This window comes from Eumetopias jubatus, unplaced genomic scaffold, assembly GCF_037043125.1.
Source record: "Eumetopias jubatus isolate StellerSeaLion01/CBP00866 unplaced genomic scaffold, mEumJub1_p1.0 scaffold_5, whole genome shotgun sequence".
NCBI lineage: Eukaryota > Metazoa > Chordata > Mammalia > Carnivora > Otariidae > Eumetopias > Eumetopias jubatus.
Genome location: NW_028274811.1, coordinates 79,578,495 through 79,601,521, shown reverse-complemented (window position 1 = coordinate 79,601,521; position 23,027 = coordinate 79,578,495). Strand labels below are relative to the sequence as shown.

Genomic DNA, 23,027 nt, shown 5'->3' with positions numbered 1-23,027 from the left:
AAGTCATTTTTGGTTGATCACAACCAGGGGAGTACACTGCAATCAAGTGGGTAGAAGTCAGGGATGCTGCTAAACATCCTCTGATACAAGGACAGCCCCACACAACAAATTAGTGACCTCACCCAAATGTTAAAAGTGCAGAGGTTAAGAAACCCTGTCCTCAAGAATGGTTTTCCACGGGGACGTTAGTGCCCCCTAGAGGGCGATGCAGATAGCCTGCCATCAGGGTTGGGGTGAGAAGGGGGCTACTGGCGTTAGTAGGCGGGGTCCAGAAGTAACATCACGCAATGTGCAAGACATTCCTTCTTAATGAAGTACTGTGCCATATCCTACTCAGCTTTCAAACGTCCCATGAACCACAATGGTGATAAACTTGTTTATGATTATCTGAGCCCAGAACCTAATTCCATTTTACATACAAACACACAAAATTTTTTGTATGGCTTAAAAACTTCTATGTTTAGAAATGAAACTACATAAATCAAGAGAAGACAGCATTTTGTTTGATTTGGAACTCTGCCAAGAGTTGCTCATCATTTTGGAAAAATAACATCACCAACAACGCCATTCGTAGTATCTGAGCGGCCAACACAACAAAAACATCAATCTTTGTGTACATCTGCCACATACCCTGTGATTCTACATATAGGCACAGCTTCTGAATACTTCATATTTCTTCCTGTGTAACTGAAATTAAGCATTTACATAGTAAAATGTATATTATTTCATTATAAATTACTTCATTTGTATTGTCATTTTATATTAGTTAGGGATTGTATATATATATGTGTGTGTGTGTATATATATATACTATATATTTTTTAATTATGCATGCAGGCAGGTTATATTACATATGAATTTCATTTCATGGTACTAAAGAGGGTACTATAAAACATATGTTATAAAAAAGAGGCATTGGATATTACAGGTTTGAGGATCTCTGCTTTGCAGATGACCTCATTCAACTCCTTCGTTTTATGGAAGTCAAGTTGAGGCCCAGAAAGGAGCCCAGATTCTCCTCATGGCAAGTCCACAACACGTCATTCTGATCTTACATCCATGCTATCAAAAGATCTCTGAGTAGAAGGGACTGCCTGATTCAAATTCACACAAACCATCCCTCCAAATACACAATGTAAATCTGACCTGTACAGCATCCACATATAAAATATTACCACGGGAACCAGGACAAGGACAAACTGTGAAAATTGTTCGTGCCGACCCATCAGAAAGCAAAGTTTGCTTCATTTGGTTTTTTGTGTGATCTTCCATGTAAAAACAAAGTGAATGGAAATGAGGATGACTCATTTCAGAGGTTTATCATTTGGCAAGATTAAATCACCACAGGTCTCGAATTTCCTCAGGAAACAATATGCCACAGACCAGGCTTTGGAAGGAAACAATAACAAGTAATCTACTTGAGCAGTCCCCAAACTCATTTTACCCATTCATATGGAGTCCAGTTTTCATCTCACTCTAAATGCCAGAGAGACCAAATGCCTGTTTTGATTACAGTGACTCCTTAATATAATTTTTGGTAATATTACAGTCTCCTTCCTGAAACCTTAATTTTCCCTCTTGTTTACTTGTGAGGCAAACATTAATTGAGTGCTTCTTGTTTAAAACACTGTACAGAATGCTCTAGGGAATTACAAAGTAGAAGACAAACTGTCTGCCATTGACAGTGTTCCCCCTAAAAGAGGAAACAGAACAAACATAAACATATAAACACAAGTAGAGGGCAAAATCAAGGAGACTGCAGAAGAGTGATATGCAAGTATTAAAGGGGAAGATAAATCAAATCTTAAAAAACAAACAAAAAACATGTGGGGAGCTGAGAAGCTGAAAGACAATCCTCCCAAGTCTCCTTTTTAGTTTTCTGTGATGCGCGCTCTCTCCCTTGAACTTTTTCTATCTAGTGGGGAGTCCGAGAGGTGCTTCTGAATGCTTCATTACATCTACTTGCTAACTGTAACTAAGCATTTACATACTGAAATTTTACTTTATTATTTATTATAAACTACTTGATTTGTATTGCCGTTTTATATTACCATGAGGGATCTCACACACACACACACATAACACACACACACACACACACACACACAGCAGATATCCAGTCTGCTTACCCCAAGATGGCACGATGCACGATGCCATTCAAGTGTTAAGTCACAATTAACACAGTTCTTCCTACAGAAGAAAGAACTGCAGGTCTCTCAAGGGCAGACAGAAATTTGGCAGATGATCTTTCATTTATAGCACCACAGAAGAAATAAACAGAACTATCCCATATTAATCTCTAATCTAGCAAAACAACGTTCCTCTCTCGTTTTTATTTTCATCTTTAAAAATGGAGAAAGGTAACTTCATTGACCTCTCTTTTGTAGGGGAAATAAAAGAGGAGCTAAGCCAATTTGCCATTCCTGAAAGAAAACAGAAGTCCTCCACATAGTAAACAGGGCCCTGGGCATGAACAGCAACATCCCCTGTTCCTCACATACTCAAATATAAATCACTGACCTCTTAGCTGAAAGGCTGCTTTCTTAATGCACATTTTACCTACAGATTCCTCTGCAAAGAAAAAGCCTCATTTGGCGAATTTTTAAACTCTCTAGCAGAACAGATTTCTCACCCTTACTCAGACAACTAGGTCACTATTTTCAGAAACCCCCACTTAAATACTTCATTTTACTCCAGCTAAAGTTTTATTCATTCAACTAAAATTTATGGAACACTTGCCAGGTTCCAGGCACTGTTATAAAAATCCCAGCCCATTGAAGCTTCAGTTCTGGTGGGGACAGAAAATAAGGGGAAAACATTTAAGTAAATTATATAATATGTTAGACAATAACAAGTCTACACAAGGGGAAAAAAGAGGAAGGCAAAGAACCAAGAACTATAGGTGAAGGTCTGCAAATTTAGATAGCGTAGTCAAGGCAGGTTTCAAAGAGAAAGTAACTTGAACAGTCTTCAACTCACAGAAAAATCCCCTTTCTCTCTAGATTTTAAGTCAATTCTTATGTTGCCTCACTTTTTCCATTTTCATATTACTGTTTTTATTGCTACATGGTGGTTTTGAAAAAGATCCATTTCAACTAAGATAAGTTTCCAGAAACTTTGTAAAGAACACTGCCCTACCATTTAACATTCCTTCCCTCTCCCCAACAAAAACTTTTCTGCATACCCACAAAAACAAATAAGAAAATATGAGGGAGCAAAACGGAAGCCACACCAATTCACAAAGCAAAAGAAAACAACCCTAAATATGTAGGAATAACTCTAATGAAAAATGTGTGGGATACATAAAGAAAAACAACAGAATTTTTCTGAGAGCAATATATACAGTTATACAACAATGGGAAATAAATATTGTTACCCAGTATGAGAAGACTAAATACTATAAAAATGTTATGTCTTCTAAAATTAATTGGTAAATTTAATGCAATTTTGCTAAAAATCTCAAGGTAGAGCAGAACTGAGTAGAACAATGCTAATACTACTGACCAGTAGTTCTTAAACATGGACATATATCAGAATCCATCAGGGTTTCCTCAGTACACATGCCTGCATCCCACCATAGACTTACTAAGGTAGCTTACAAAGGTTGCATACATTTGGCCAAAGCTTCCCGATAATTTTGAGGCACAAACTGGTTAAGAATCAATGACTAGGAATAATAAATGATAGCAAAGCTAACTGAAAGAAAAAGGGTGACTAGAAAGTATGACTTAGCAGTCATTATAACCTATCTCCAAGCTAAAAAAATAAGATCAATGTGGTACTTAAAGAAGAATAGACAGATACATCTTCTCAAGGAGAAGAATAAACTTATAAACTTCCTAGGAAGTAATGTTCTGTATTCAGATATGATAAATGAAAAATCACAAATCAATGGAGAAGAAATAGATTGTTTTCTAAATTATTTTAAGAAAACTGGGGAAGGGATCAACTTACAATTATACCTCACACACATACACACACCCACACTCTCACTCACTCAACTAGGTGGATTAAAAAACTGAAGTGAATTTTATGGTTTCAGGTCTTATATTCAACTCTAATCCATTTCAAGTTAGTTTTTGTGTAGGATGTGAGATAGTGGTCTAGTTTCATTCTTTGGCATGTAGCTGGCTGTACAGTTTCCCAATACCATTTATGAAGGAACTGTCCTTTCTCGATCGCATGTTCTTGGCTCCTTTGTCATAAAGTGTTCATGTATGTGTGAGTTTCTTTCTAGGCTCTCGATTCTGTTCCACTGACGTATATGTCTGTTTTTATGCCAATACCATGCTGTCTTGACTACTATAGCTCTGTAGTGTAGTTTGAAATCAGGGAGCACGGTACCCCTGGTTTTGCTCTTCTTTCTCATTATGATAATTTGTGGTTCTATGCAAATTTTAGAATTATTTGTTCTTACTCCTGTGAAAAATGCCTTTGGAATTTTGATAAGGGTTGCATTTAATCTGCAGATTGCTTTGGGTAGTATGGATATTTCAATAATACTGATTCTTCCAACCCATGACCACAAAATATCTTTCCATTTATTTGTGTCTTCTTCAAGTTCTTTCATCAGTGTCATACAGTTTTCAGAGTAGAGGTCTGTCACCTCCCTGGTTAAATTAATACAAAAAGAGTATTTTACTCTTTTTGATGTAACTGTAAATGCATCAATTGTAAGTGTTAATTTCTCTTTCTGATAATTTCTTATTATTGTATAGAAATACCAGATTTCTATATGTTGATTTTGTATCCTGCGACTTTACTGAATTCGTTTATTAGTTCTAACAACTATATGGTGGCGTCTTCGGGTTTTCTCTATATAGGAAATGTGGTGGTAAGCTCCTCGACATCAGTCTTAGTAATACTCCTTTACACTTGACTCCAAAGGCAAGGGAAACAAAAGCAAAAATAAACAAATGGGCTTACAGCAAACTAACAAGTTTCTGCACACCAAAAAAAACCATCATCAACATGAAACGGTAACCAACTAAATGGGAGACGTTTGCAAGTCATATATCCAACAAGAGATTAATATCCAAAACATATAAAGGACTCACACAACTCAACAACAAAAAACCAAACAACCTGATTTTAAAATGCACAGATCTGAATAGACATTTTTCCAAAGAAGACATACAAATGGCCAACAGACACATGAAAAGATATTCAGCATCACTAATTATTATGGAAATGCAAACCAAAACCACAATGGACATCACCTCACACCAGACAGAATGGTTATTATAAAAAAGACAAGAAATTACAAGTGTTGGTGAAGATGTGGAGAAAAGGGAACTCCTGTGCATGGTTGATGGGAATCTAAATTGGTACAGCCACTGTGGAAACCAGTATGGTGATTCCTAAAAAAATTAATAATAGAACTACCATATAATCCAGCTATTCCACTTCTGGATATTTATCCAAAAAACACAGAAATGCTGATTCAAAAAGATATATGTACCCCTATGGCCACTGCAGCATTATTTACAATAGCGAAGAATGGAAACAACCTAAAAGTCCACAGATGGATAAATGGATAAAGAAGATGTACTATATATACATAATGGAATACCACTCAGTCATAAAAAAGAGTGAAATCTTGCATTTGCAACAACATGGATGGGCCTTGAAGGTATCATGCAAAGTGAAATAAATCAGACAAAGACAAATATTATGTGATTTCACTAATATGTCGAATCTCTAAAAACAAAACAAATGAACAAACATAAGAAAACATAAACCAAGTCATAGAGGCAGAGAACAAATGTGTGCCAGAGGGGATGGGGGTGGTAAGAGGCAGGCGAAATGGACCCCTGTATGGAAAGGATGGTAACTAGACTTTTAGTGGTGATCACTTTGTAGTATACACAGAGATCGAATTATAATGTTGTACATCTGGACAAAAAATTTAAATTATTTTAACCATACCAAACCAAACCAAAAACCCTAAAGGTGGTGGATGGGGAGAGAATAAAATAAATTATTGAAAAAGAAAAAAAAAAAAGGGCGCCTGGGTGGCTCAGTTGGTTGAGCGACTGCTTTCGGCTCGGGTCATGATCCTGGAGTCCCGGGATCGAGCCCCGCATCGGGCTCCCTGCTCGACGGGGAGTCTGCTTCTCCCTCTGACCCTCTTCCCTCTCGTGCTCTCTATCTCTCATTCTCTCTCTCTCAAATAAATAAATAAAATCTTTAAAAAAAAAAAAAGAAGAAAATTTAGGTCATTTTTACCAGATCACTTGAAAGAAAAAGGAGCAACAGACATGGATCCACAAGTTAGATCAGAATACAAAGAATGATAAACAGATTAAGAGGTTACAAAACCATAGGCACAGTATGATTCTATTCTATATCTATCAACACACATATTTGTAAGGATAGCTACTTACATGTTAACAGTAGTTGACTCTTGCTGATTTTTTTCACTTTTAGTTTGTGTTCAGTTTCTTAACGTTATACAATGAATTTGTATGTTTTAATTTTTTAAAAATGGTGTATTTTTCAAAGCTATGTAGTTAATGTGTTCATTGATTTTTTTTCATATAACGGCAAACTGGGCACATAAAAGGATAGGTTTGAAACTCTTCACGTGTTTTTAAGTGTTTTGCTCATCTTAAAAAATGTTTTGTCCTAATTATTGCTTTGCTTTTTCTTATTAATTTCAGTCTGCTGAAAATTCCTGTTCTCGCAGATCACAGTTATTTTTCACAAACTGGAATAACTATTTGTCCAGTCATAGCAATAAGCTGTAATAATTAAGTATTTGATAAAAGTGATATATTAGACCAAACCAAATTTTGATAACAGGGGATGATCAGATTTGGTACTCTGCTTGGTACCTGGTAAGCAGCTGCTCTATCAATGAGCCAGAAGAGGGGTCCTACCACAAGAGATCAACAGAAACAGCCTGAATGTCCAACAGAATTCTTGCAGCAATTTTTTCCTACAAAATGTATGCATGCTCTTTAAGATAAATCTGAAAGCTACAAGACATAAAGGACATCCATAATCCCACCAGATCAGAGACTAGATTTTAAAACATTTCAATGTCACCCAGAATTAGCAAGATACAAAAAAAAAAAAAAAAGGAAAAAATGTTAAGAAGTTCTAAAGACAGGATATCATGCTAAGTTAAACAAGTCAGTCACAAAAAGACATATCACACAGAAAGTGTGATTCCATGTATATGACTTATCTGAAGTCTCAAATTCACAGAAACGTAAAGTAGAATGACGGTCACCAGAACAAGAGGAGGAGAGAGTGAAAACTTGTTGTCTAATGGGTACAGAGCTTCTGTTTCGTAAGATGAAAAAGTTCTGGAAATCTGTTACAAAACATTGAATATACTTAACACTACTGAACTATACACTTAAAAATGGTTAAGATGACAAACTTTGTGTTGTGTTTTTTACCACAATGAAAAGGTAGATAAAAATTCTGAAAGTAATATAAAATGCTTCATATTGCACCAAATTACTAATACTGAAGACCAGAGAACAGTGTCATACTGACAGCCTTGTTTAAAAACAAATTTTTTTAAAGACTTTATTTTTAAGTAATCTCTACACCCAACATGGGGCTCAAAGTCACAACCCCAAGATCAAGAGTTACGCGCCCTACCCACTGAGCCAGCCAGATGCCCTTAAAAAATGTTTTTCAGGCCCAATTCCACTCAACTAAATTATCTAGAGTCTGATAAAAATGGCACTTGAAATGAGTGGGAAGGAAAGAACGACTCAATTAATGATGTAGAACTAATTTGTAAAAACCTATATAAAAATATACATTTAGAAAAAAATATATATATATACATTTAGATGCTTATATCATGACATACATAAAATTTAATTCCAAAATTAAATAGTTAAGACGTGAAATTACAAAACAACCAGAATAAAAATACAGGTAAATATTATCTGACCTTAGTGTGAGAATATTTTTATAAAAATAAAAACAATGGAGAAGATAAACATATTGAATTTATCTTCAATAACTGAAATAATTGAAATAATTTCTTCAAATAACTGAAATACATAAAACCGAAGATCACTTTGTTTTTTAAAAATCCCACCACTACGAAGCCAGAAGGCAAACAAACTAATTAATTCACTAAATATCTGACAGTGGGTTGATAACCTTAATATGTAAAGTATTGCATCAAAATATAAAAAATAATAAATGACTGTAGAAGTCATAAAAGAACAAATAAAATACTAAAATGGCCAATAAGGACATGAAAAACTGTATGACCTCAGCAGTAATTAAAGAAATAACAAGAGCTAAAAGCTACAGACTACGTACTCTGTTACATGTTATATATCCAGTTTCCTATTTCATCTCCTGCAGCTAGGGACAAAGAAAAAAATGCCCCTATTTTTCAGATGAGGAAACTGAGTCAACCAAAAGGTCGTATTCCAAGGGCAAGCAGTCTCAGTTCAGAGCTGCTGTGTTAATCCCACACTCCACACCCTCCATAAACAAAAGGAAAAGAGAGATAGCTTTTTACTCTATCAAATGTCATTTAGGGCAGGCCTGGACAAACTAGGCTCTCAAGTCAAATGCCCTGCTGCCCATTTTTGCATGGTCTGCAAACTAGAAATGAATGTTTTTTGCATTTTTCCATTGCTGGGAAAAAATTATGTAACGTGAAAATTTTGTGACGTGAAAATCATATGAAGTTTAATTTCAATGTCCACAAATAACAGCAGAGTTAAGCAGGTGCAACAGAGATTGCATGGGGCCCTGCAGAGCCTAAGACATTTACCTCATTTGGCCCTTTACAGAAAGCGCCTGTTGTCTCCCGATTTGGGATACGGGAAACTGGGCTCTCTTCTACGCTGTCACTGTAAATGGCAGTCAAGTACAATACAAAGCAAAATATGTGTATCTTCATAGTAGCTGACCCAGGAATTTTAGTTTATCACAAAGAAATGTAAAATTCACCTCAAGTTTTATGTAAAAAACACTGCAGCAATGTGAACCCAGGAAGTCTGACTCCAGGCCTAACCTCAGCGCCAGGACTAGGGTGAAGGCTACACTTAAATACTGACTCTGAAGGGAAGAAAACAGCTTTTCAGGTTTGTCAAGTAACACCCATGAAAACTGGTATTCCTGAAGTCCTAGGAATCTGAACTGTCAAACAACACCTGGAAATTACTACCAAATCATAAAACATTCATTTAAAAAGACATTGTTTTTTGAGCTGGAACACATGAAACTGCAGATATTCAAAGGTTTATGATACATTAATAGTATTAAATCAAAAGGTAGACATAGATTAAACATAAAATCCATCTTGAGTATGGATAAACCCAAAATTGACAGTTTACTTTCAGCAGAATAACACATCTGTCACATGAATTAATGTCATCACTTGAATTTTATTGGTTTTGGAGTTTGTTGGCATTTAATTTGTAAACGTGCTTTATTGTATAACTGTATAAATGCTATAACCTAAGACATTTATTCCATGCTGGGATGTATTTACATAATATTACGACAAACATAATTAAGTCAAACTGGAAGTAAGAATGTTTTCCTTTGAAAGAGGCCTTTATATTTCACAAGTTTGAGAATGCCGTATCTTGTAAATTCCACAAACCACCTAGCACATAATTTTGAGAAAAAAACAATCACAGTCCCCTTCTGCTCTCTCTCACAAGCTTGGTATTCATGGGCAACAGCAGACCACAACCATCAGGATGAAAAGCATGGCAAAGAAAGACCATTTTCACATGACTTCACATTCAAAACAAAACTCTTCACCTTTGTGAGCTTCGATTTTCTCTTCTGTAAAGTAGGGATAATGGTTTGCATTGCAAGGTTATAGAAAGCAAGCATGAGAGGTATACTAGGTAAGGTATACAACATAATAATAATAATAATAATAGCTAATATTTACTAAGCAGTTAACCATGTGCCAGGCATTTTGTATGCATTTTATACGCACATAACATTTTATATACATCACCTCAACGAATAATTACAACCACTACACTCTACGTAATAGGTACCAGCATATTTCTGTTTTAAAGATGATAAAGCTGAGGCACTGAGAGGTTCAGTGATTCGTCCAAGGTCACATGGCTGGCAAAAGGCTGAGCCAAGACCTGACCAAAATGTTTAATGCCAGGAAGCTGGTTTTCTGATACTTATGTCCATAGTTTACCAGAATGAGAACACATACACATTTCTTCTTCGAAACCCAGCCACAGACCTTCTAAGTGAGCCACGGCCTCTGAAGGCGCCTCCGAGCCACTCAGGTCATAAACCTTCCCAGAATGCATTTTCCAGTTGGCTCTAGTCTTCTTTCTACAAAATTTGGGACATACAATGCAACCTTATTTTTGAAAGTCTTCAAAATTCTAGCCAACAGCAGTGTAAACATCAATTTCCTCTTCTTCTCGGGACTCTCCAGGGTCCCTCCCCCAGTCTTTCCTCCCTTTGTATCCCTGCAGTTGAAAACTCTAGACTAAGCCACTAGGCCTAAGTACACAGTGCTCGTGGGAAGGAGCCAAAATCATCATCACCACCAAGTTTTTTGTACAGATTAAAAAAAGGTTTGGTTAACATCACAAAACTGATGAGCTTAAACCCCAGAAAGGGTTATACTTTAAAAAAATAAAACTACTTTTGGGACGCCTGGGTGGCTCAGTCGGTTAAGCATCTGCCTTCGGCTCAGGTCATGATCCCAGTGCCCTGGGATGGAGCCCCACATCAGGCTCCTTGCTCAGCAGGGAGCTTGCTTCTCCCTCTGCCTGCAGCTCCCCCAGCTTGTACCCTTGCTCACTCTCTCTCTCTCTTGCCCACACTCTCTCTCTCTAACAAATAAATAATATCTTTAAAAAAAATAAAAAATAAAAAATAAATAAGTAAAACTACTTTCTTGCCATTTTCTATGTTTCCCCTATTTAGAATGTAGCACTAAAAACAAAAATCTTCAATTTCATTCCCAACTGGCAAACGGGTTTTATTTTCATTTTTAAAAGGCATCCTAGGGGCACCTGGCTGGCTCAGTTGGGAGAGCATGCAACTCTTGATCTTGGAATCATGAGTCTGAGCCCCACGTTGGGGGTAGAGATTACTTAAGAAAATAAAAGAAAAGGCATCCTAAATCATTATAACAGAATTATAATTTTTTGAAATGGAAAAAATAAAGGTTATTAGGAGATTTAGTTCCCAACTACCCTCAGATCTTTACTCCGCTCCCCCTGCCAATCAAGTATACATTATACTGAAATATAAAGGTTTTAAATGGCTACAGGGCCTAACTTCTTTGAAGAGAATCTAAAATGGCTATCAAGAGTTTATAACTCCCAAAAGCTTAAGCAAAACGCTGTGACTTTTTTTTTCCTGTATAGCCTCAATCTTCAAATGGTTCCACTGTAAAAAAAAATGCTTTTATTATATGGACATGCTAAAATATTAGGTTTAAAAACAAATACAAACTCTTTTGAGAATGAATGCCTTGAAAATAACCAAGAAAGGAAAAAATAAAAATAACAGAGAGGGCCACTATTAAAGCCATTTTTCTGAGTCTACCGAGTGTTTGGGAGAATGATTACTAATGTAGTCAGGTATGAATCTGAGCAGGTAACATGGATAGCAGTGGTAGTGGGAACAAGTGCAGGAGCGGTGAGAATAGATCAGTGCTCGTGGTGTGCCTGACTCCACGCTAAGTGCATACAGGAGCATCTCGTTTGTTCCACAGTGATGCAGGCCCCCAAGCCAGGATCCCTGGATTCAAATACTTGGCCCCACCACTTAATATCTATGTGACCTGGGGCAAATCACTTTGACCTCTGTGTACTTCATTTTCCTTATTTGTAGTTGGAGATAATAACTATCCCATCTCACAAGGTTGCTGTGAGAATTAAATGTGTTAAAAATATGTGTCATGTTTAGAACAGTATGTGGCACACAATCAATATCACAAGGGCTACTTGAGAATTATTGTTGTTGTTATTGTTATTATTATTATTTCATTTCAGAAATGAGGAGACTGAGGCATAGAGAAGTCACTTGTCTGAAGTCACACGCCTGGGAAATGTCAGACCTGGAGTCTGAACATAAGGCATTGTGACTCTCAAGTCCATCCTCTTAACCACCTCAAAACAAACAAACAAAAAACTGTTGTTTTCAAATGTAGAGAATTCATTAAATGAGACAACGGGTATCAGTGAAGTTGAGGATGCTCTGGAATGATGGCCCTACAACCTGGTGACTAAGCACCCCTTGGGTCAAATATCTCTATTGGATGCTGAGATTACATGAAACACCAGATGGCCCCAGGTATGGCTTAAAGCTCATACTTTAAGGAGAAATAATATACATATAAATATTTTTAAATTGTAGTGACAATTCACTAAATCCGAATGGCTTCCTACAACAGTCTTCTTGGATGTGATCTACATGCTAGACTATTAGAAAATAAAAAATGGTTAGACTCTTAAATTGCTTAACCAGGTACACAGGAAAATACCACCACAGTTTCAGGTACCTTTCCTCAATGTCCCTAAAACAAAGGCTGTCCTGAACACCAGAAAGAGCCATATGAAGATTAATGCATAAAATGGAACACCTTAATGCCAAATCTGATAAAACTCTAAAACAGTACCACTTAGGTGTTCTCCAACATCAACAGGTAGACATGTATCAAACTCTTCTTGTACTATCAAAAAAATAAATAAAAGCAAACCAAAAAAGAAACTGGTGAGAAAAACAAATATATGAGATTTTTAAGTCGAAGAGAAGGGTAAGTTTTTAATCAGCCAGGGCTGAGGCATCTAATAAGATAAAAACCACAGACCCTTCTGGGCAATTAGCAGAGAGTGGTTAGCCTGTGTCACAGAACCACATGTAGCCTTCCAGAAAGTCAAAGGAAGCATGCTGGGCCAAAAAAAAAATAACTGCAACGATGAGGCGCCTGGGTGGCTCAGTCGTTAAGTGTCTGCCTTCGGCTCAGGTCATGATCCCAGGGTCCTGGGATCGGGCCCTGCATCGGGCTCCCTGCTCAGCGGGAAGCCTGCTTCTCCCTCTCCCACTCCCCCTGCTTGTGTTCCCTCTCTCGCTGTGTCTCTGTCAAATAAATAAATAAATAAATCTTAAAAAAAAAAATTGAAATGATAAAACTTTTCACACACAAAAAGAGTCTACATGAAGATTATATGAATAAGTACAAGGATTATATACTTTTTCTATCACATCGGTACCATATCTGAATGTACAATTAAAAGAAAAAGGATGTACTATTAAAAAGAAAAGTGCCTCGGTTCTTTTGTTCCTTCTTTTGTCTGGACCTCTCTGTCCTAATTTATACTAACTGGAAATTAACAGGCCTTGCAGAATTCTAAAGTAAGTATAGATGTACATTCAGAATTTCACATGTAACGTTGACCAGGTATTTCACTGATTTTGCCCTATGTCGTACAGATTAGCTCTTACAGACCTAACCCACGTCCTCTAGGAGTCATTCTAGTAATACACACCTAAATCATGATACTTACGATTGCCATTTCTTAATGTGTATTGAATCACGCTGGTATGAACTGAACCGCATCCCCTAAAAAGATGTTAAAGTCTTAACTTCTAGTACCGGTGGATGTCATTTTATTTGGAAACAGGATCTTTACAAGTGATCAAGTTAAGATTAGGATATTAGGGTGGGCTGTAATCCAATGACTGTGCCCTTATAAAAAGGGGAAACTTGGACACAGTGACATAGAGGATAGGTGATGTGAAGACACAAAGAGAATTCCATCCACAAGCAAAGGAACACCAGGGGCTACCAGACGTTAAGAGAAGAATGGGACAGATGCTCCCTCACGGCCCTCAGAGGGAATCCACCTGCCAACGCACTGATCTCAGAGCCTCCAGAACCATGAGACAATGTATTTCTGTTGTTCTAAGCCACTCAGTTGATGGTATTTTGTTACAGCAGTCCCAGGAAACTATTATACAGGCAATGGACTGAGTTGAGTTGTCCCAAACTTGGGTAGTAAGTATGGCTAGAAGCACAAGAAGCCTCACACAACTCTTGTAGTACAGGAGATTCCACGGTGGGAAATGGTGTGAAAAACCTGCAATTTAGGTGATGAAATGAAATACGCCCATCTAAAATATTTAAAATAATGACACATTTGTTAAAACACGTTTCCTGTGTCTTACTTCATTTACTCCTGACAACCACACTGTGAATGAATTAGGGAGGCTTCTTATCTTCATCTTAATCGACAAGGAACCTGAACCTCACAGGGTTGAATGTTTTGGCCAAAGTCACATATGCACATGACAGAGCTAGTACTGGTGCCCAATCTTTTCTAGGAAGAAAGAACATAATCATAAATATTTTAACTTGGAACAACAGTAGCACTTAAAGTAGTGCCTCTTCCAATGACTCAAGGAAGAAAGGAAAAAATAGTATCATACAGACTGAGGTGGCTGAGGGGCTCAGTGATCCAGGAAAGATGGAGTAAATCAGAAAAAAAAACTGGTAGAAAAGGTAACTGCTAACTTGTGAACCTGGTCTTGAAGGCAGAGATGGAAACAGACTAACAAGAGGAAAGAAGGGCCACAGTGAGTAGATGTTAACACCAAGAACAACAATAAATTATGTGTAAGGCCTACGAACACTGGAGAAAGCCCTTCAAGAGACTAAATGGAGAAGTCCAGAGAGCATTGTAATGGAAAATGCGGCTAAAATGAGAAAGGGGCCCTTCCACTCAGCCATTCAACGGATTATCATTGACATGATGGACAAGCAGTTACCACTGTCTGGCTTTTAGCCAGGGTGTGATGTGATAAAGGCAGCTGTCCCAGGCGCGTTCTTAACAACAATTTAGTGGCAAAGCAATCTGGGACTGTGATCGGTACAGTGCATGGCTTTGAAAAAGTGGTCATGACTAAAAAGAATATAATGAATCTATCTAGATGCTTCAAGTTTCAGCTTCTAGCACGACCTCCTTGACAGCTGCCTTTCTTCCCTCCCTCCCGTATTTCTAGACAAACTGGCCTTCTTGGTATTCTGTGAGAGTGGGAGGGTCCTTTCACCAGCCTCGAGACCTTGTACTTGTCGTTCCCTACGCTTGGTAGAGGATTTTTGCACAGTTAGCTCCCCTACTTCATTTGGGTCTTTGTTCAAATGCTACCTCTTCAGAAAGGTCTTTCTTGATCACTCTGTATAAGACAACAATCCCCGTCATTCTCCATTCCCTTACATGACTTCATTTTTCTTTATAAGACTTATTATTACCTGAAATTATATTTATTTTACTTACTGATTAACCATTACTCTCATTAATACATAAACTCTACAAGTACAGGGATCTTGCAGGTCTTATTCACAGTTGCATTACCAGAGCCAGCACAAACCTTGGCATAAAGTAGGGACTCACTCAATATTTGTTAAATGAATAAAAGAATCTCATTCCCAAATAAAGTTGATGATATCCTCTAAAACACTTTTGTAATCCATCCTCCCTGCCACTTCACTACCAGTATACACAACAGGCCTGGGACACTGTTGTTTCTACTTGGATTAATGCAGCGGCCACCCAACTTCTCCCCACTGCCACCCTGTGTCCTCCTCCAATTCATTCCTCCGCAGATGATTTTATCAAAACACAAATCTCATGGAGTCACTGGCCCCTACTTAAAACATTCTCCCTCTGCTGTCTGGACCACTCTTCTCCCCACCCTCTCTCAAATTCTCCACCTCATGCTTCAGATATCAATCAGGTGTCACTTCCTCGGGTTCCTGTTACACAAGCCCACAAAACTGTGCTGCTCTATTCAGAGCATTTACCTCTATTTGTAATTATGTAATTATTAGTTGTTGTGGGTTTTTAAAAAAAATTAATGATTGTCTTCATCTTGGACTCTTCACTCTATGGTAGCACAGATCACGAGTATCTGCGCACTATCAAATCTCTAGGGTCAAGAATAGTGCTTGGTACGTGGCTGGCACTGAATAAATATTTGCTGAGTGAATGAAAGAAGGCACCTTGTTAAGAACCAAAGAGCTAGAAGCCAGTATCAGATACACACATAAAAACTTTCCCCAAATACGGAAGAAGAGCTGAAGATAAAGATACTAGTGAAACTCTACAATATAATAAGCTGCCATTTAAACAGAAGGAACCAGGAGAAGCCTAGGGCAATGCAAACTTTGATACAGCACTGCCTACAGACTAGAAAAGAATGGGACCATGAGAGCCTATTTCATTAAGGAACTAGACAAGAACCAGTTCAAACAATTTGCTAAAACTACATAGTTAGTTAGGTAATGACGGTAACTAGGTGAAAGGTTACATCTACATATCCTATTAAGGACTCCTTGACTCATCAGTCTCTCTGGAAACATTTGCCTCTGCAAAGAAACTATTCAAACTTTCCTTCTTCTTGGCATTTTCTTTTATAAAAAAATCCCAAAAAGTCCTTAGCCCCCTGGAAAATGTTTTAAAGACATTTTACTGTGGTCGATTAGGCATACAGTAATAGCTAAGTGAGGCAAGGCCATGGAGGAAATGGCATACAATAGAAAGAACCCACTTTTGCTCACTCATGTATGACTCGGGAACCGTACACACTAAAAATTTTTTAACACCACAGGAAATCCAGGGTTAAAGGACAAGGCCGAATTTGTAACCCTCAACTGTTGTTGTTTTAATCACCTAAAGCTAGAATCCATGTAATTCTAAATTCTCCGAGGGAAAGGAAAAGCTTATTAGTTTATATTTCTTTATTTCAGGCTTCTTTTAAAATAAGCTGTAAACACTGACGTGCATGAAAAGCAACCTAGTATCATCTCCTTTCATGTGAACCCATCAGTGACTCATGCTATAAACAGCAAATCTCCTGGGTTTGTTTCTGAGCCCGGCACAACACTTTCAACTGCATAGTTTTGCTGGAGCCAATTTTCCAAAGACGATTTACCACACCCTGCCTGAGAAAGACTGCATGAAACTGGTGAAAATTCTGATCTTCAGAAATAAAACAGACAATGATTATTTCCAATTTCATGCTGTTTATATGAAGAGAATGGAGGCACAAGGAAATGCAAGCCTGAAGCATGGGTAAAAACTGTGGCAAACAAAACAGAAAGGGGAAAATGAAAGCATGCTAAAAAAACTGACAGTAACAAATACAGGCGGGGAGGGGCAGAGAGAATGCAGGGAGGATAACCAACCTTTTCCATCCCTACAGAATTAAGATTTCAACATTCACAATTAAAAAAAAAAAAAAAGACATTTAGCAAAATAACAATGAAACACCAAATTGAGTAAAATCTCACCAAGTGGGAAATTTATGCAAGGGACTCTACTTTGGTACAAACCCTTACAGCAAATGACCTGGCTCTCCCAAAGTTCACTTTATAAAATTTGAAGAGTATCTGTGAAAATAAGGGTTTGCCAATGTATTTAGTAGCATAAACAAGAGACATATGTCTAGCCTACACAAATTTTCTTTAAACAGTACAGAACCCCCCAGTTATATGCAAACAATCATCCAATCATCATGCTACTTCAAAATTAACATGTCTCTTCATAAAAGTTTTCTTTGAAAGAGTTCTAATAGCACATTCTTGGGTTAGGTACGTAAGCACTTGCAAATAATAAATTCAATTTTTAAAACATTCTAAAACTCAAGTTTTTAAAAATGTGAATTGGTCTTCATATAAGTACAATTATATTACACTAGAAATCGGTACTATTTTAAAGCGCATTTCTTCTGGCATAGGTAGATGAAATTCCCTGTATCAGAAATGTTTCACAGGGCATTTTGATCCAGGGAAATAGCAGGTGGTGAAACGGTTCTTCCATAAGGGCCCTTGCCTTCACTTTTAAGATTTCTACCCCCATCCCTTGTTTTGCTCACGTTGTTCCTACGTGGCTAGCAGTCAACTGCACACTCAGGGCGGGTAAAAAACACTGTCCTTTGTGGCTGCAGCTGCTGTAGGCACTTTCACGTCCCAGTACTTGTGGTCCATGACCTCCTCAAAATGAACTTCCCCCTCTGACAGCTGGAGGGCATCTGCTGTTTTTATTGTCTCCTGGCATTCCCCCCCCCCTCCGCCCCGCTGTGTCATTTAAAGTTGCACTGTCAAGTACTACTTTTTTTTTCCTTTTTGAGTCTAGCTCCCTCTTTTCTCAAAGCTGTTCCTCTTAAATTCCCTGAACCATTGGGAAATCTTGTTCCCGTCCTCTAAGCCTCTATGTGAGCTCAGGCGGCACGGCGGGGTTCAGCAGGCGCTGCCTGGGTGCTGGGGGACGGGCTCAGCTCCAGAACCTCCCTGCAAGTGTGCAGCTCTTGTCCTTCCGCGTTAAGCATGGCTGGTAGATGAAGCTGAAGACAGCGTTCAGAAGTTTAAGCTCCTTTGGGCACAGATCCTAATCTCCATGTGATATTGAGAAATGCCACATAGACGGAGAATTTCTATTGCCACAAGGCCCTAGTCTGTCCAGTCTCCAAACTGACACTGCAGATAATTTTCTTTTATTTTCCCGAGGCGCCTGAACTAAATACTGTATTAATTATCCAAACTGAAATATTCCCTTTGTATAAAGGAACTCCATGAACCTCACAAAAAAACAAGCATCATTTCTATGCTGTCAAAATAAACAACTTCTTGCCTCTACTCACCCAAGAACACACACACACACACAAATCTGAAGCAACACCTGATAGAACTTTCTGCAATGATGGAAATGTTCTGCATCTGCTCTTCCCACAACAGTAGCCACTACCCATATATGGCTATTAAACACTTAAAATGTGGCTAGTGTGACTGAGGAATTAATATTTTTTATTTTAATTAAAATTAAAATGTAAACAATGTAGCTAGTGGCTTTAAAGAATTGTAAAGGATCTCAGATTTTGCCCTACTTGCAAGCTAACAAATAAGCATGGCACAGTTTCATGGATGCTGAGAGAAGACATGAGCTATCTAAGTATGGACAAAGGGGTACACTACTCACAGAACTAGCAGTAGCAGGAGTATAACATAGTTCTATTAGCTCTTTGAATCCCAGCTCCCACAGTATGATGCAAACAGGGTAAGTGATACCTATAGCTTTAACGATCTGCATTATAGAAGGGGAGCCCTGAGTTTAGAATACCCAAATCTCTTACACTAGAGATAAGCTTTTCTTAAAAAATCAGGGCATGGCCTGCATCCCAACCTGACAACACTTGGCTGGAACTGAGTATCACTGTTCCCTTTAAACAAAGCCTGGGTGCTCCATGTTCCATACCCCTCATTCCTACTCTCATTTGTTTATTCCTTTACATTATCTACCTGATTTCCATTATAATGCATCATGTTCTGTTCCCCTTGGTCTGGAACATTCCTCAATCCCCAACTTCTGCAGCTGCTAACTCTCACTGATTCTTCAGGTCTTGTATTCATGGGAAGTTTTCCCTGACCACCACCAACCCCAGTTACAATGAGGTGATGCCCTGTAGGACACTCACCAACCCAGGCCCCCCACCATCCCATCTTCTGTGGTTCTCTGCAATACCTCTATCATGGCATGAATGACATGAGATTATAATTTTCTGTTAAGTCCAGACTTTTAAGATCATAAGAGGGTGACGATGACTATTTTGTATGCCAGTGCCTAGGAAAAGGTCCAACACATAGAAGTTCAATAAACACTGTTGACTCAATAAATTAAACAAACATTAGCTGAGGAATGGCTAATTCAAAATATTGGGGGGGGGGATGTATAGTTCTTTTTTTTTTTTTTAAATTGGACCCTTGAAATGTCATCCCCTGCCCCCAAGAAACTAAAATAACTACTTAAGTAGAGTAGTTATTCAGGCAATCTGAATTATAGTTCTACTCCTGCCACTAACTAGCTGTCCAACCCTGGGTAAAATGAAGGTCTTATTCTCTACACAAGTATAGTAAATTGTAGGAGATAAAGAGGACCAAAACTTCTCCCAGGAGATTTGGGAGCACATGACAACTTTATTCAGAGCCTTTTTTAAAAGCTATTTTTATATAGTTTTAACAATGAGCTTTTACTGGTTAAAGGAGTTAAAAGGGTGAAAAAGTCCTCACATAAGAAGGTTTCTGGCTTGAGACTGATGACTATTTACCAAACCACACAGTTTCCAGGGCAGTGACAGATCTTTAATCTCAATTCACATATACAAAAACAAAGGTACTAAGCAAAAAGGCCAAGCATAAAGTTAACTTCATTTCCCACAGGATGCCCCTCAACCTGGCTTGCCTCACTGACTGAGTTGACTCAAAGCTCTCAGAGCCCAGGACAGGGTATGCAAAGCCTAAGAAATTCTACACATATCCAGCAGATGGATACATTCTTCCTAGGAGCAGGAAAAGAATCAGAGATGTCATTGATGTTGCACCAAATACAACCTAGTCTGGTCAGTCTTTTCCAGATGGAATTCTTGCCCATCCTTTGTGCCAAGCCAAAATTCTTTAAATGGTTTAAAAAAAAAAAATACTCTAAGAATCTTGTAACTGTTTCAGTCGAATTTCCAGAGTCAATCGGGCCCATCAGGCTTGAAGTGTTCAAGTTTCAACTTATTAAAAATATTACATTCAATCTCTGTACCTTTTTCTAGGCATTACAGTATAATTTCCTTTCTCAAAGAGTTGAGAAAAAAGTGTATATGGGCACCATAAATTGACTTCTTCACTGAAGAAAGCTGAATTAGAATTGAAATTTCTATAGTTTTTAACATTTGATTACCAAATCATACATGTATGGATGCTCTTCTGAGTTTTCATCCCAAAAAGACTATTTTATCACCAAGAATGCCTCCCATTTGATGAAGTAGCATTTGGAATTTCATTTTAAAAAACACTTGCTTAGCTAAACTTTTTATTCCAATCTATTAGGTAGATTCACTAAATAATGATCTTCGTGGGCCTTTAATAATGTATTCTTGACATCATTCTACCTGCCATATGTAGTCATTAGAATATATTTGACGTCCATATAAAAATATGAAATAAAGATATTATTCTCTAATTTAGATTGGAAGCCTCTTTAGGACAAGGAATATAGTCTATATTCATCTTTGAAAGCACATAGCACAATGTATTGTACAATACAGGAACTTATGAAATGTCTATTAAATCAGGAACCATTTAATACCAAGTCTAAAGCTGACTTGCTTAGGCCATTTACTTGCTTTCTTTCATACAGTAATTAGAATGGTGCTAACAATGCTTCTCGTGCTGTGATTTTAAACTGAAAATTTTCAACCGATAGGGCACATATCGCTTTTCCGAGCTAAATGTCTGAACTTACTTACTATAATGAAGGTCTATTTCCTGAATTGTTAAAAATTAGAAGCAAACTTAAATTTCAGTTAAGATGGAAAAGAGATCATAAAGATTGGCAAACATCGGAAGCACACACAATTGTTATTTACCCAAAGAACGGGGCCAATAACGATCTTTGACTATTTGAATTCCTATGACCATAGAAATACGTAAGATCCATAGCTTGCTCGATACTTTGGGCTCGATGGGGAAGAAACGACTTCAACTCTGAACACTAATGACCAGATCCGGAAACACGAGCCTTTTATCCCAACAAAGCTACAAGCCAAATCACCTAGAGACATAATTACATCTCAGCCGAAGAACCTGAACTCAGACGACTAGAACACAGGACCTTGCCAACAGGCAGCTTCCCGAGACGGGAGACGTGGCTCAAAGTCTTATAACACCCCTAAGTCATCCCACTGGATCTTCACAACGACCCTCAGCAGTAGGCAGAGCGGACCTTTTGCAGACGCGAATATAGTGTCCAAAGGGTCGGGTCCCAAGGCCACACAAGTAGCAAGGTGACTGAAACCAGACTTAAATCCCGATTTAACTCCAAGTGGTGGATATGCTCCATCCCGCCTCTGAGATCACCCTTCGAGGGCGTATTACACAGTCTGGCTGGCAAAACGGCAGGAAGGAGAGCAGAGGTGGGCAAGGACCGGAGAGAAGAGAGGGCATTTCCACCGCTTTCCCGCCGATACTCGAGCACCCCAGGTCGCTCCCCAGCTCCAGCCCCTCTCCCCTCTCCGGCGGCCCCAGCTTCCCCCCCCAAAACTAGTCCCCAGGGAGGCTTTCTCACCGCTACCGAGAGTTCCCCAAGTTGGGGGCAGAAAGAGCGAATGAACAAATGTACCGAAAGGGTGAGGGCGCAAGAAGTGCGAAGGTGAGAGAGACAGGAGGGGGGTGAGCCTTCACGAAGCGGCCGAGGCCGTGGTGGCGGTGCGGGGTGGTCAGAGAGAGAGTAGGGGAGGGCGAGGAAGGCTCAGTGCCGAAGACCCTCCCCGGCCGAGGCGGTGGATTCCCCGAGACTCTCAGCCCGGGAGGAAATCAACAACCGCCTCGGGCGCCGGGAAGCCGAAGTAGCCGAGGTAGCAGTATCCCCGCCCCCGCCCAGCATCTGCCCAACTTCCCGAGCCCCCTCCGCACTCCCACCCCCAGCTTTGCCGTATCCGCCCCGCCGCAGTGGCGGCGGCGGCGGCACCAACCTGCGCGGCCGCGGGCACAGTCCGGGACGGAAGCCGGAGCCTGCCGGCGGCGAAGCACCGGGCGCGGCGGGCGGAGTTAGTTGAGAGGCTCCGGCTCCCTGGGCGGGGACAGGCTAAGCACGCGGCGGCAGCGGCGGCCGCGGCGGCGGGGGCTCCTTCCTCCGGCGCGCGCGGGGCCCAGCCTGGTCCGCCGCTCGCCCTCCTCTCCCGGGGACAGGCAGCAGTCAGTCCCTCCCCCGGGGCGGCTCCGCGGTTCCCGGCCGCCCCCGGGCCCGCCTCGCGCTCGCCGCCTGCGCCCCGCCCCTGCCCCCCTCGAGCGCGGGGGCAGCGGGGGTTGGGAACGAGGTCCCCGCAGAGTCACCTCCTGGTCGCGCGCAGTTTCCCGGGGTTTCCCTGCTGGGATCGCTTGTCCTGGGGGTTTGGACTCACGTGCGGGCAGGAGGTGGCCAAGAGCTGGAACTCGCTCGTGAGCCCGGGCAGGGGGGTGAAGGCCGGGCCTGAAAGTCTCCTTTTGCTCC

General features: G+C 39.5%; 1 protein-coding gene across 2 annotated transcripts in view; it reads right to left on the bottom strand.

Moving 5' to 3' along the window:
- The window catches only part of PAM (peptidylglycine alpha-amidating monooxygenase), a 277,506-nt gene extending 254,872 nt beyond the window's left edge, over positions 1-22,634 (bottom strand). For both annotated transcript variants that reach the window (XM_088023415.1, XM_088023413.1), the window contains exon 1: positions 22,510-22,634. The gene's annotated coding sequence lies outside the window, so the exon portion shown is untranslated. The remainder of the gene's footprint in view (positions 1-22,509) is intronic.
- Between the last annotated feature and the right edge of the window lie 393 nt (positions 22,635-23,027).